The sequence below is a fragment of the Octodon degus genome, unplaced genomic scaffold (genome assembly GCF_000260255.1).
Source record: "Octodon degus isolate 3935 unplaced genomic scaffold, OctDeg1.0 scaffold00109, whole genome shotgun sequence".
Lineage (NCBI taxonomy): Eukaryota > Metazoa > Chordata > Mammalia > Rodentia > Octodontidae > Octodon > Octodon degus.
Genome location: NW_004524685.1, coordinates 4,288,339 through 4,301,293, shown reverse-complemented (window position 1 = coordinate 4,301,293; position 12,955 = coordinate 4,288,339). Strand labels below are relative to the sequence as shown.

The 12,955-nt window shown below is 39.6% G+C and overlaps 1 pseudogene; it reads right to left on the bottom strand.

Moving 5' to 3' along the window:
- Nucleotides 1–10,065: 10,065 nt before the first annotated feature.
- LOC105743252 lies at nucleotides 10,066–10,709 on the bottom strand (annotated as a pseudogene).
- Between the last annotated feature and the right edge of the window lie 2,246 nt (nucleotides 10,710–12,955).

Below are 12,955 nucleotides of genomic sequence, written 5' to 3'. Positions count from 1 at the left end.
ACCAATGGGCTTGTAGCTTGGATGAAATAAAAAGGGAAGGAAGGAAGGATGCTCTGCCTCTTGCCTGCCACACCATGAACTGCTTCTCCTTTGAGATGCTTCTCTGCCAGACTGTCTTGCCTGGCATCAGCTGACTATGGATCGAAACCTCTACAAACCGTGAGCTGAAATATTTTCCTCCTTTGGCTTATGGGTATTGAGGAATTTACCTCAAAAAGAGAAAACAACTGAAACATGGCCCCAGCTTCCTTTTGCACAATGAACCCAATTCAGATGTTAACAAAGTTTTTCAGATAAGCTCTCCATTCTTATGAAATTCAAGAAGATCCAAAGGAAATATTGATTTAAAGTATGATATGAACTTGTTTTATATTAAGATATACTGATTGCAAACATGATTGGGAAATACCTATTGATGGTAAGTTACTGAACATAGTTTTCAAATATGACACAAGTTATATTACAAAAAGTAATTATAAAAATATAATCCTTAATGTTGTATGTTATCAAATCAGAAGTAGCAGGATGACCTTGATGGGAAACAATTTTTTCCTACTCCCAGAGATTTTAAGACTCATTTTTTTTAGTACTTTCACTTTGCTTTCTGGAGCTGGAACTAAGTTACTGACAATCCCAATATAATTATCTATGTCTCTCTAGATGAAATGACTTCTGAAATGACTTCCAAAATGACTTCCAACTTGGTTTCAAAAATAAATACATCTCTTCAAGTTATACTTCACAAAAAGGGAAGCTCAATGAGATTTTAAAATACAGGCTTTAATGTGGTTTCATTCTCCTCGTCCCCCCACCAGTATATTTCCCCTCCCTCACACACCTCCAGCTCCCACTCTGGAGTCCTGTTCTCATGTTTCTCCAGGGAATTTCAAGCCAATTTGAGCAGAAGCCATGGGACGTTAGCAGTGACTTCACAAGATTCCCTTACTCAGCCTAGCACGTGGGAGGGAAAAGGACTTCACAGGCTATGCTGTGGAATTGCAGAATGAGAGGGTAAATTCAGGAAGTTTTCCAGAATTGTTCCAAGGTCAACTTTCTTTAGACCATTTAGAAGACCATCAATTACTTATGGGAACATGGTGAAACTTATTGTGGGTTTCTAATATATATCCAAGTATTACGGGAGTATCCACAATTGAATGAATCCTGGACAAGCTGAGAGACAGAAGTACAACTTATAGCATGAAATCATAATATATTCTGCTACATTATGAATAGTTTTTTCAATTCCTAGAATATCCATTAAAAATAAAACAAGTTTAGTTTTTAACTCAATAGATGAGATAAAAGCAGACTATATAAAAATTTTCAAAGAAACCAAAAGAAGGAAGGAGGAAAAACAAAGGGACAACAATGACAAGATAAAAATTTATGAGAGAAAACAAATAGTAAAGTAGTAGATGAAACTGAATTTCAAAAGTATGCTAAATTTAATTGGGCAAACATTTTTTTTTTTTATGTATTTAGTACAGGATCTACAGGGTCTCACTACACAGATTGGATTTGTAGTGATCCTCTTGTTATCAGCCTCCCAAGCACTGGGTTTACAGGTGCAGACCACCATGCCCAGTCTCAGTCACTGTCTTAGCATGCCCTGGGGGCACAGCATGCCAGGGATTGAACCCTGGTCACTGTGCTCTGTGTAAGCAGATGCTTTAGTCTGCTGAGCTATCTGGCCAGCCCAAACATTTCAATTAAAATGCAGATATTGTAAAACTCAATTAAAAGGAAAGAACCACCTCTATACAGCTTATAAGAGACATGCTTTAAGTGCAAAGGTTACATTTGAAGTAAAAAGGATAAAAAGGGATTTTTTATTCTATTCTATTGATTTGTCTATTACTACAAGCTTAATATTGATAAGATCTCCAGGTGATTTCAAGTACACATTAAAATGTGAGAAGAAATGAATACATGGCCCTTGTAAGGTAATGATAGAGGGTATGATAAAAAGGAAATATTTCATGAATGCTTACCAATGAAAGAGGAATATTTAATATTAAAATTCTTCTTGGCCCATAATCAAGAAAGGATGAGATTAAGCCATTTATCTAAGGTCATAGAATTTGGTCCCAAATTTCCTGGCTGTCAAGTACTGGGACATTTACCAAGAACTCACCTTTATAACTAGGTCTTTGGCTTCTTTATAGATGTCCTCTTAAAGCCTCACTCATCTATAGTTGGGAGTTTGGAGAGGTGGCTGGATCTAGGGTGTGTGATGCTTGCATTAAGTGGTGTGATGCTGGCATTAAGAGTGTGTGATTACTAAAGCAGTCCACTGATCGGTATGGCATAATTCTGGGTATAGATAATGAGAAGGCCCACCTTCAGTGTGGGTGGCACCACCCAAAGGGTGGAAGGGATAAAAGGGAGGTAGGCTGCTGCTTGCTGCTTCACTGTCTTCTGCCTGTTTCCATGGACTATTTTTGCTCTGAGAGGCCTCTCTGCTATGCCACCCAGCCGGCTGATTGGATTGAAACCTCCACAAATTCTGAACTAAAACAAACATTTCCTCCTTTGACTTTGGCTATTGGGTATTTCAGCTCAGTAATGAGAAAAGTGACCAACACACAAAGCTTCTTGTTTTCTTAATAATGAATAAGGGAAAAAGTAATTTCTATTTACCCACATATGTGCCACTTCCAGCAGTATTCATTTTTCACTGACTCTGAGTTTCTGTCTGGTATCACTTCCTTCAGCCTGAAGAACTTCTTTCAATATGTTGTAAGCATGTGGTGTGTGTGTGTGTGTGTGTGTGTGTGTGTGTGTGTGTTTTCCTGGTGATCAAACCTAGGGCCTTGCACATGCTAACCAGTACTCTATCAGGATGCTACACTCCATATCTTTTTTTTTAATTTTTTTTTATGTGTGTGTGTGTGTGTGTGTGTGTGTGTGTGTGGCCAGCTCAGCCCACCAGGGGGCGGGGCTGGCTGGCATGTGGTGCTGGGGGATTGAACTGCAGTCCCTATGCTTTGCTAAGCTTGTTCTAAGTAGGTGCTTTAGACCACTGAGCCATCTCACCAGCCCCTACACTCCATATCTTTTTAAATTTTTATTTTGAAACAAGGCCCAAGGTAGCCTTGAACTAGCAATCCTTCTCAGTGGCCAGGATTACAAGCATGCACCATTGTATCCAGATTTCATAGGTTTTATCATTACCAGAGAAGCTCTGAGAGAATACCTTGACAAATTCTCTCAGATTTTATCTGGTAATCTGTCTTATCTAGAAATCTCTCTTCTCCTCTTTCCCCTTTCCTTCTTTATTTCTTTGCTTTCCTTTTTCATTTAAAATTTTTTTCACTAGATTTCTTATCCCAGGTTAAACTGTTTTATTTTTTTCCTGCATGGTAAAGACGTTACGCTGTTTTCTGTGGCCTGTCAAGCACCATCGTTATTGTTCTGACGTCTTGCGTAGAGCAGGCCATTTTTCTCTGATTGCTATTAAGGCTTCAATCTTTGGCCTTCAGGAATTTTTCTATGATATACCTGGTAGTGTCTTTCTTTGTTTGTATTCTGCTTGGCATTCAATAATATTCTCAGATGCATGGGTTGATATTTTTCATCAGAATTAAATTTTTTCAGCTATTATTTCTTCAAATAATTTTGTGCCTCCATCTCTTTCCTCTCATCTGGATCTCCAGTTTCTATACATTATGCCACCGCACTGTCCCCACAGTCGAAGAAGCTCTGTTCATTTTCTTCAATCTCTTTTTCTCTGTGATTCAACTCAGAAAGTTTTTATTGGCCTGGCTTCAAGCTCACTAGGTTTTTGTTTGTTTGTTTTGTTTGTTTTTTTCTGTAGCCACCCATCAATTTGTTGTTAAGACCTGCTAATGATTTTGACTTTATTTCAGGTATTGAAATTTTCATTTCTAGAATTTCCAGTTGACATTTTTTTGTATGTCCATTTTTAGTGACAATTTTCATCTATTTTCTTCAGTGCACGTTTTATTTTATTTTTCTTAATGTATTTTAGTACAGGGTCTACAGGGTCTCACTACACAAATTGAACTCACAGTGATCCTCCTGTTTTCAGCCTCCCAAGCATTGGGAATACAGGTGCATGCCACCATGCCCAGTCTTAATCACAGAATCAGCACACCTCAGGGATGGGGCCAGTATAGCATGCAGGGTATTGAACCCTGGTCCCTGCGCCTGTCTAAGCAGGTACTTTAGTCCGCTGAGCTGTCTGGCCAGCCCTCCATATTTTATTTTAAATACTTATATTTATTTAAAAGAGATGTTAGAAAATCCTTGTTTGCTAATACTGTCTTCTCTGGGTGTGTTTCATTTGAGTTTAAAAAATACTTGTAGTTGGGGCCAGGGAGATGGCTCAGTAGAATAAGTGCTTGCCTGGCAAGTGCAAGGGCCTGAGTTCAATCCCTGGTTTCACCAAAAACAAAAAACAAAAACTTTAAAAAAATAATAGTTGTAGTCATTCATATATTTTGCAATTTTTAAATTGTATACTAAACATTAAGTACTAGATGTCATGGTTTGAGGTTATGTAAGGTGAACAATATAGTTCAGGACATGTTTTATAATAGTATTTTATAATGAATCACCCAAGAATCACGTAGCAAAAATGCAGAAAGTCTATCTACACATTAAATACTAAAGAATCCAGCTGAGGGCCTAGAGCTCATGATTATGCCTCCTGCCAGTCCAACTGGAGGCCTAGAGCCCACAACAAAGCCTCATGCAGGCCCGATTCCTGGATCTGTGCTGGAAAGGCCCAAAGGTCAGTAGTGGAAGTTAGGAAGTCTATGCAGTGGGATGAAGAATCTGTGCTAACAAGCTGCAGGATCTGAACTGGAGCTAGGAAGCAATGCTCAAGGTAAGCACCAGAGCTCCCCCAGAAGTATCACAGCCATCCTCAGCAACAGTGAGGTCCCAAGCTTCTCCAGCGACGAGGAAAGCCGGGTTCCAATCAGGAAAACCAATACAACAAGCTTCATGAGGCTGAACAGTGCACCATCTTCCCCTCCAGAGCCAGGAAGTGCTGCTCAAGATGAGGACCCAAGCTTCTCCAAAGTTCATCGGGAAAGCCGGCACGATGAGGTCCTCCAGCGGAACAGCCTAAGAGAACTAGCAGCTTCCAACAGCTCCAACAGCTGAGAACAGCATCCCTAACAGTGTTTCAGCAGCTTCTTCTGTTCTGCCTTTATGCTGCTGGCAACAACCCTCTGGTGGGCCTCCTGCACCCAGCACCATACTAGTTTAATTCAGCTGAGTGTAGTAAGTTAGAAATCTACTACACTAGGTTACTGCATTTGGAGTCATAGTGTTAGTGTTATTTTGTTAATTTACTGGTGGGTTGGCTTAATCTTTACAAGTCTATTTTTAAGCTTCACTTGGACGAGTTTAGAGTAGCCTCTTGTCTAGGGCTAGAGTATCTCTACTGCTAAGGTAGTTCTTTCCAGCTCTTTGCAGAAAACCCCAGGAAATTGCTGAGGTCTCTGCCCCATGCCTACAGCCCTAGACCTGCACACGTTTACAATCTCCCTTCAGCTTGTAGCTACCCAATAGCTGTTTACTGTCAGGTCTGTGAAGTCTCACCCAGAGAAATGAGCAACTTAGTATATAGACAAAAAGCCAACTGTATCTGGTACATATTTCCAGACCTCTTTCCACTGCATTACCCCAACCTGCAGATCTCAACCACCTCACTGCCTGAACTCTCATCCCTGCCTCCTCAGCGTAGCAAACCATCTGTGATGCACGTAGGCTCCATTTGCCTGTGTCTCCAGAAAGAAAGCCGAGTGACGTAGGGGCTCATCTAATCTCTTTCCTTTTCCTCAGGATCAAAGTCCAGCACCACCTGAAGTACACGTCTGAAAATTGCTTCCTATGCTCTGTCCAGTTTCTCAGCTGTTTGCGACAAGAGGGCTTTACCAGCCCCTTCGTCACAGCCAAAAGAAGCTCGTCACAGGGCACTGCTGACCATCACCTCCCACAGAAATTCTCCTTTACTTGATTTCAAAAACTTTTGCACATTTTCCTCTTGCATTTTTTATCATTTCTTCTCTATCCTTTCCTTTTGCTTCTGTTTGATATATTTATTCCATGACCATTCAATATTCTTCTCTTTTTGCTCTTTTGGTCAATGTTCTCCATTCTCATAATGTCCACCATCATTTTTGGAATTATAAATATATATCTCCAAATGGAAACAAAGTTTTTTTATGAGGATAAAAGAACCAAGATATATTGTGTACATATACAAATTCTTGATGATGAATGTGATCACTACATATATCAAAATGTACCAATAAAATAAAAAATAAAGACAGAAAAAGTAAAAAATAAATCTACATCTCCAGGCCAGACCTGGAGTTACAGTTACAGTTTTCCAAGCTGTAACTCATGTTTCCAAATGCCTCCTTTCACTGGGCACTGAAATGATCATTAACCCAACATGGTGAGCACATTGTATTTTCTTTAAAATTACTTTTGTTCAAGTTCCCCTCCCCATTTAATGGCATCAGACTCTTAACCAAATTTACAATTTTGATTCTCTATTCTCTGGTTTTCTCCACAACTGGCTGCTAACGTCTGTGAATTCTATTTTTTAGTACACCTTGCTTTGATTTCTTTTATCTTCCTGAACCTACTCTTATCTGGATCCTTACTAAGTCCTGGTTGAACAAATTATAAGTCTCCTAGGTGACCTACCTGTCTCCATGCCATCCCAGGCGATATTTCCTACAGTCATCTCAGTGGCATATAAGGGGGTCACAGGTTGTCTGTTTTGTTAATTGGCATATCCAGAACCTACAGCACTGTGCAGCACACAGTGTACACTTAGACTTCTATGCAAATTTCCTTAGTTACATTTTCTGAAGTCCATTTTTAGAGTTTCAGTCTCCTGCTCAGAATGTTCAATGAATGCTTGCTTCTAGTAACACCCAAAATCTGATATTCAAGGGCATCTGTAAGTCCTCCTTATGTGTCCGTATTTCCCTCCTCTGCATTCAGCATACTTTAACCAAACAGAGCTACTTCCTATGCAGGTATGGATTGTCCCTCTTCCACCACTTGTTCCCATTATTCTTTCAGTTTGGAATATCATTTCACCATTTCTTCCCATGACCAAGTAATACACATCCTTCAGGACCCAAGACTCATCCCTAAAGCTTATGTGACCCCTCACCTTGGAATTGATCTCATCTGCACAAACATACCCAACACTCTCTGGGCGCTTCTTTGGGCTTTACTTTGCACTCTCTACTTTTTGGATGATCACGTCTCTCCCACATTATGAACTCTTTGAAGAAACGGACACTAACTTACTGTTATCTCTTCCAACAATATTAATATAGTGTTTACCTACTCAGCTCTAAATTCTGATGTGGTGCTGCTGGTATTTCCTTGGCAACGAAGGCAAACACTAACTGGCTACATCTAGTTCATACAATATTTTGCATAGTCATTGAGAAAATATTGAAAGGGCAATACAATGTAAGTGACAAGAAAGCCAATAGGTCTGGCTGGGATCTTACAGAGCCAGCTGCTGGAATTCTAATTCCTGGAGACATGAGTGACCCACTGTCCTTCTCTCTGCTGCATGGCTGTCACCACAATCATCCGTTTACCATGTCTTGTGTGCTTTCAGCATGGTGGACAGCTGCTTTCCTAAAACATTTATAGGCATCACCACTGCCACGTGCACTTGTCAATGCCTCTGCCACTGTCTTTATTTCTGTACTGCTGTTTCTGCTGACCTTGAGCCATTCCAATGCCCATGTCTGCAATAAGGAGCTCTCTCTTGCTGATTCTTTTCTAGGTTCTCTGAATGACAAACTGGCCGCTTTGGCTTCTACTGCCTCTCTCTGCAGTGCCATGGGAAACCCTGGAGGAGCCATGCTCATAGGCCACTCAGCTCCTCTGGCCTGTTGCACTTGTCCCTGGGGGCAGCTCTGCTTCTCCTTTAGTCAAAGCTGTCCATAGCAACTACCCAGAGGATTGATTTTCCTCTGGTGGTGGCTTGAACAGGTCTCACAAAATTGCTACTGGGATGTGCTAAGAACTTCTCCTCCTCCTCTTCCATCTTTTTTTTAATCTTTAAAATGTATTTATTTATTCATTTGGTACAGGGTCTTACTATGTACCTCGGACTCATAGTGATCCTCCTGTCTCAGCCTCCCCAGCACTGGGATCACAGGCCTGTGCCACCACGCCCAGTTTTGATGGCTGGCTTGGGGCGGGGACCAGCACAGCATGTGGTATGAGGCATGTAGCACTGGGGATCTAACCCCGGTCCTTGTGCTTGCCAGGCGGGTGCTTAGAATGCTGAACCATCTCCATCCTCCTCTGTCTTGTTTTTCTTTTCTTTTTCCTTTGCTTTTTTTGAGACAGGGTCCTGCTATGTAGTTAGAACTGGCTTCAAACTCACTATGTTGGCTTGGCTGGCCTCAAACTCATGGTGGTCCTCCTGCCTCAGTTTCCTGATTGCTGAAATTATAGGTGTGCACCACCATGCCCATTTAAGAACTTCTTATATTATAGAATCCTAATAATTATGAAGAAAAAAGTCTGAACCAAAAAATAAAGAAATTAATAATTTTTTTTAAAAAAATTATTTATTTATTTATTTGTGTGTGTGTGTATGTGGCCAGCTCCCCCCACCAGGGGGCGGGGCTGGCTGGCATGTGGTGCTGGAGGATTGAACCGTGGTCCCTCTGCTTTGTTAAGCTTGTTCTAAGTAGGTGCTTTAGACCACTAAGCCATCTCACCAGCCCAGAAATTAATAATTTAGAACTAAATATTTTTGCAGTGATAATCCCTTGCTTGAAAAAGCTGAAATCTGGACTGGGGAGACAGCTCAATAGAATAAGTGCTTGCCTGGCAAGCGCAAGGGACTGAGTTCAATCCCTGGTTCCACAAAAAAAAGAAAAAAAAAGCTGAAATCTACTGGACCCTGTAGGCTTTCATCTGTTAAATTCATTCCTCAGTTTGACAAATACTTACCAAGTTCAAGAAAGTAATGCAAGGAATGAAGGTAGGCAAGATATCCCCTCTCACTGAATATCCAATACAGAAATAAGCTAATTTTAGCTACTAGTAGGTGTAATATTGAATAGAGGTAAATGATAGAAAAATAAAATTAAATGGAGTAAATTAATTAGAGGAAAATATTAGATTGGGATATGAGAGAAAGTCTCTGAGAAAGTGATGCCTGGGCTGAATGGTATGCGAAGATGCAGGAGGAACTGTGGAGTGTTAGCTTGTTTTTCATAACTATCACTAAATACCTGAAGCTGGATAATTCTATAGAAAAGAGATGTGTTTAGCTCCCATTTCTAGAAGTGCATTTTTTTAATAAAAAAATTGTATTTACTTAGAAGCATTCAGAATGTCAACAAAACAGTTGCAACTCTTTTTTGCAATTATGGAGTGGTATTCAGTGACAGAGTAGTTATTTCATATAAGCTCATCAGAGACAAGTGAAGATGAAAAATTACCATCCCTATATGTAACTAATTTGTGCTGTACACCAACAACAAGAACCTGCTTTAAATTCCCATGCCAACCGATGAATGTCCATTTTGTATCTGTGTATTCAAAGTGGTTGGGATAGATGTATAGTTGCATTCTCTTAATGAATAGAATGATTTGTTCTAATGGTGTTTGTAAATAGGATCACAAGTCCGCATCTTGTACAGCAATTAACCACTAAGAAGAATATATGCAGTGTATTATTTGTTGAAACTGTACTTCCGATTTGATTTGAAACTGTCTCATTGCTATCTGTTTATCAATAAAACTTTGAAAAAAAAATAAATTCCCATGCCAATTTACAACCCCCATACGGTACCAGGCAAGGTTAGTGGCTATGAAAATACCATCAGGACAGGGCTATCTAAAGCCACATTCGGTAGTGTGTTAACTATACAAAAAAAAAAAAAAAAAAAAAACACTGTACAGTTTAAAAACAAATATTACACAGCCTTACATTTCAATTTTGTTTTCTTCAAAAGGAGTGAGTTGTGTACAGGGGATTAAATGCTTTATAGACAAGAAAAAAAAAACTGCGCTAGAACCAACTTATTTGTCATCATCCTCTTCTTCATTCTCCTCATCCTCCTCTTCATCTTCTTTCTCCTCTTCATCCTCATCTTCCTCCTCCTCCTCTTCCTTCTTTTTCTTGCTTTTTCAGCCTTGACAACTCCCTTTCTTGCTGCATCAGGTTTTCCTTTAGCCCGGTAGGCAGCGATGTCCTTTTCATCCTTCTCCTTCAGCTTAGCAGCCTTCTTCTTCTATGGCTGCTTGTCATCTGCTGCAGTATTATTCCACATTTCTCCAAGCTTCTTTGCAACATCACCAATGAAGAGGCCAGGATGTTCTCCTTTGATTTTTGGGTGATACTCAGAGCAGAACAAGAAGAAAGCCGAAGGAGGCCTCTTGGACACATTGGGATCCTTGAACTTCTTCTTTGCTTTTCCTTTAGGAGGAATACAAGTTTTCATTTCTCTTTCATAACGAGCCTTGTCTGCTTCTGCTATATCTTTAAATTTTCCTTTTTCTTTAGCAGACATGGTCTCCCACCTCTCTGAGCACTTCTTAGAAAACTTTGAGAAGTTAGCAGAAGCATCTTAGTGCTTCCTCTTGTGCTCCTCTTGGCAAGTTTGCATGAAGAATGCATAAGATGACGTCTTGCCTCTTGGCTTCTTAGTATCTCCTTTGCCCATGTTTACTGATTTCCTCAGCAAGGTACAGAGTCGCCCAGTGCCTGTCCGGCTCTCACTTGCCCCAAAACTGTCTCTATGGAGCTCATTGTTCTAGAAGTTCAAAGTCCAAGATTAGGTGATTCCACTGGTTTGGCCTCTGGTGAAAGCCTAAGAGTAGACACTCATATAAGAGGAAACAAATTATACCTGAACAGGAAGCTGAAGAGAACTTCTGGTATCCATCTTGTTCTTTTGAGAACTCATTGTTGTAAGAGCCCAGCGATCCCTCCAGAGCTACTTTCATAGTAGCTCCCTTCCGAGGGCATGTCCTTAGTGACCATGTGCCTTCTACAAGGGCTGCCTCTTAAAGGTTCTACACATCTCTCAGTGCCACACTGGGGACCAAACTCTCCACACAAGTTTTTGGGGATATACTCAAATTATATATGAACCATAGCAATGGGCATTGCTGGAATGTTAGGTCTAGGAAGTGAATCACAGGAGATGAAGTCCAACAGACAGACAGACAGACAGACAGACAGACAGACAGACAGACAGAGAAGACAGAATAGGCCAGACCAGCCAAAGTAGGGATTACAAGACCACGAGAAAGAGTTTGGATTTTATTCTAAATACAATGGGAACCATTGGAAGGTTTTCAATGGAAATGAGATGCCATGATCATATTGTCCAAAATCACTTTGGCTGCTGCGTAGAGACTGCCTTGTGAGGAGCACAGGTACAAGACCAAAGACCCATAGACCCATTAGAAGCTGTGCTAACCTAAGTGAGAGATGATGTTTCTATAATTATATGAAGTGTCTGGTCTATTAGATAATGTCATTGATGGTCTACCATATGGGATCCTAGATCTACTACATAATAAAACTAGGAGATGCTCACTGGCCTCAAACACCTTTCTATAATGTAATGGAGAGATAACAGGTAAAATTAAAAAGATCAAAGGGCGCTGCCACATCAGGGCAATAAAAATGGCAGAAATCAACAGGCTCTCCTGTTTTACATCTTTGGTTGAAGTAAAATCTTTTGGTTCACCCTATTCTAAATCACCCTGGTGCTATAGAAGACCCGGAGAAGCCATTGCCTTGACTTTTAACCTTAGAAATGTACCAGGAAATTAGTATCAAATGTAAACATAATTGTTGGATATTTACTAAGCACTTAGACATGGTGCTTAGCTCTGCTTGAATCATTTAGTCTCCAGAACAATCCTGTAACAGTAACTATAGACTCCATTTTCTAAATGGGAAAACTATAATTTTGGACATGGTAACTAACCTACTATTATACAGAGTTGATAAAAAAAAAAACAAAAAAGTCCAGTTAATAAATAAAAGATCCCAGTCACAAACCTGATCAGTCTTACCCTAAATCTAAACTTATAGGATGCTGTTAATGTTTCCCAGAGTTGACTGATGACAAGAATTAGCAGCTGTACTTGTTAGAAAGACAAATACCTATAAATATCCAAGGCAAATACCTGTGACCACACCAGATCCACAGAGAGAATCTCTCTAGGAGTCTGGAAAGCTATGATTTTAAACAGTGGCATTCAAGCTATTATTACTGTTATATTATCTTATTCTTAAAACTTTAATTATTTTTACTGTACTCCAGCATAGACCATATCCAAAAATAAACACAAATAAATGGAGAATACGATATAAAGAAACAACAAAGGCAGATGGTGTCTCTTACATGCTTCATGGAAGAAGTAAGTTTTCAGTTTCATTTTGGAAGGAATAATGAGTGAGAAATCATTCTAGAAAAGAAATGCAGGAAAGAGATGAGAATTGCATTTAGGACTCTTAGGAATTGATGCCCCAGAGAGGAGGCAACTTGACTCCATACTCAGCCTACCATTCAGTTCTGTTATAAGGTTCAATGTTGTTTAGAGCACTTTTTAAAAACTGTCTAAGTGTATGTTCTTTTTTTAAAAAATAATTTTATTGAGAAACAATAGCAATGAGACAGTTTCAAAACCAATTAGTAGGACAGTTTCAATAATTAATACATTGCATATTGTCTTCCTAGTGGTTATTCATAGTACAAAATGCAGACATGATATCCTGTCCACAATGCTATTAATACAAATCTTTCTATTCATTGAATTAAGAGAAAGTAGCTGTATATCTGTCTTATTTTGAATATATAGATACAAAATGGTCTTTCATTTGTATCCCCATTTTTGTTTAGTTTTGTCAGAGATGGGTATTACATTGTCATTTAAATATTGTAGGTGCATG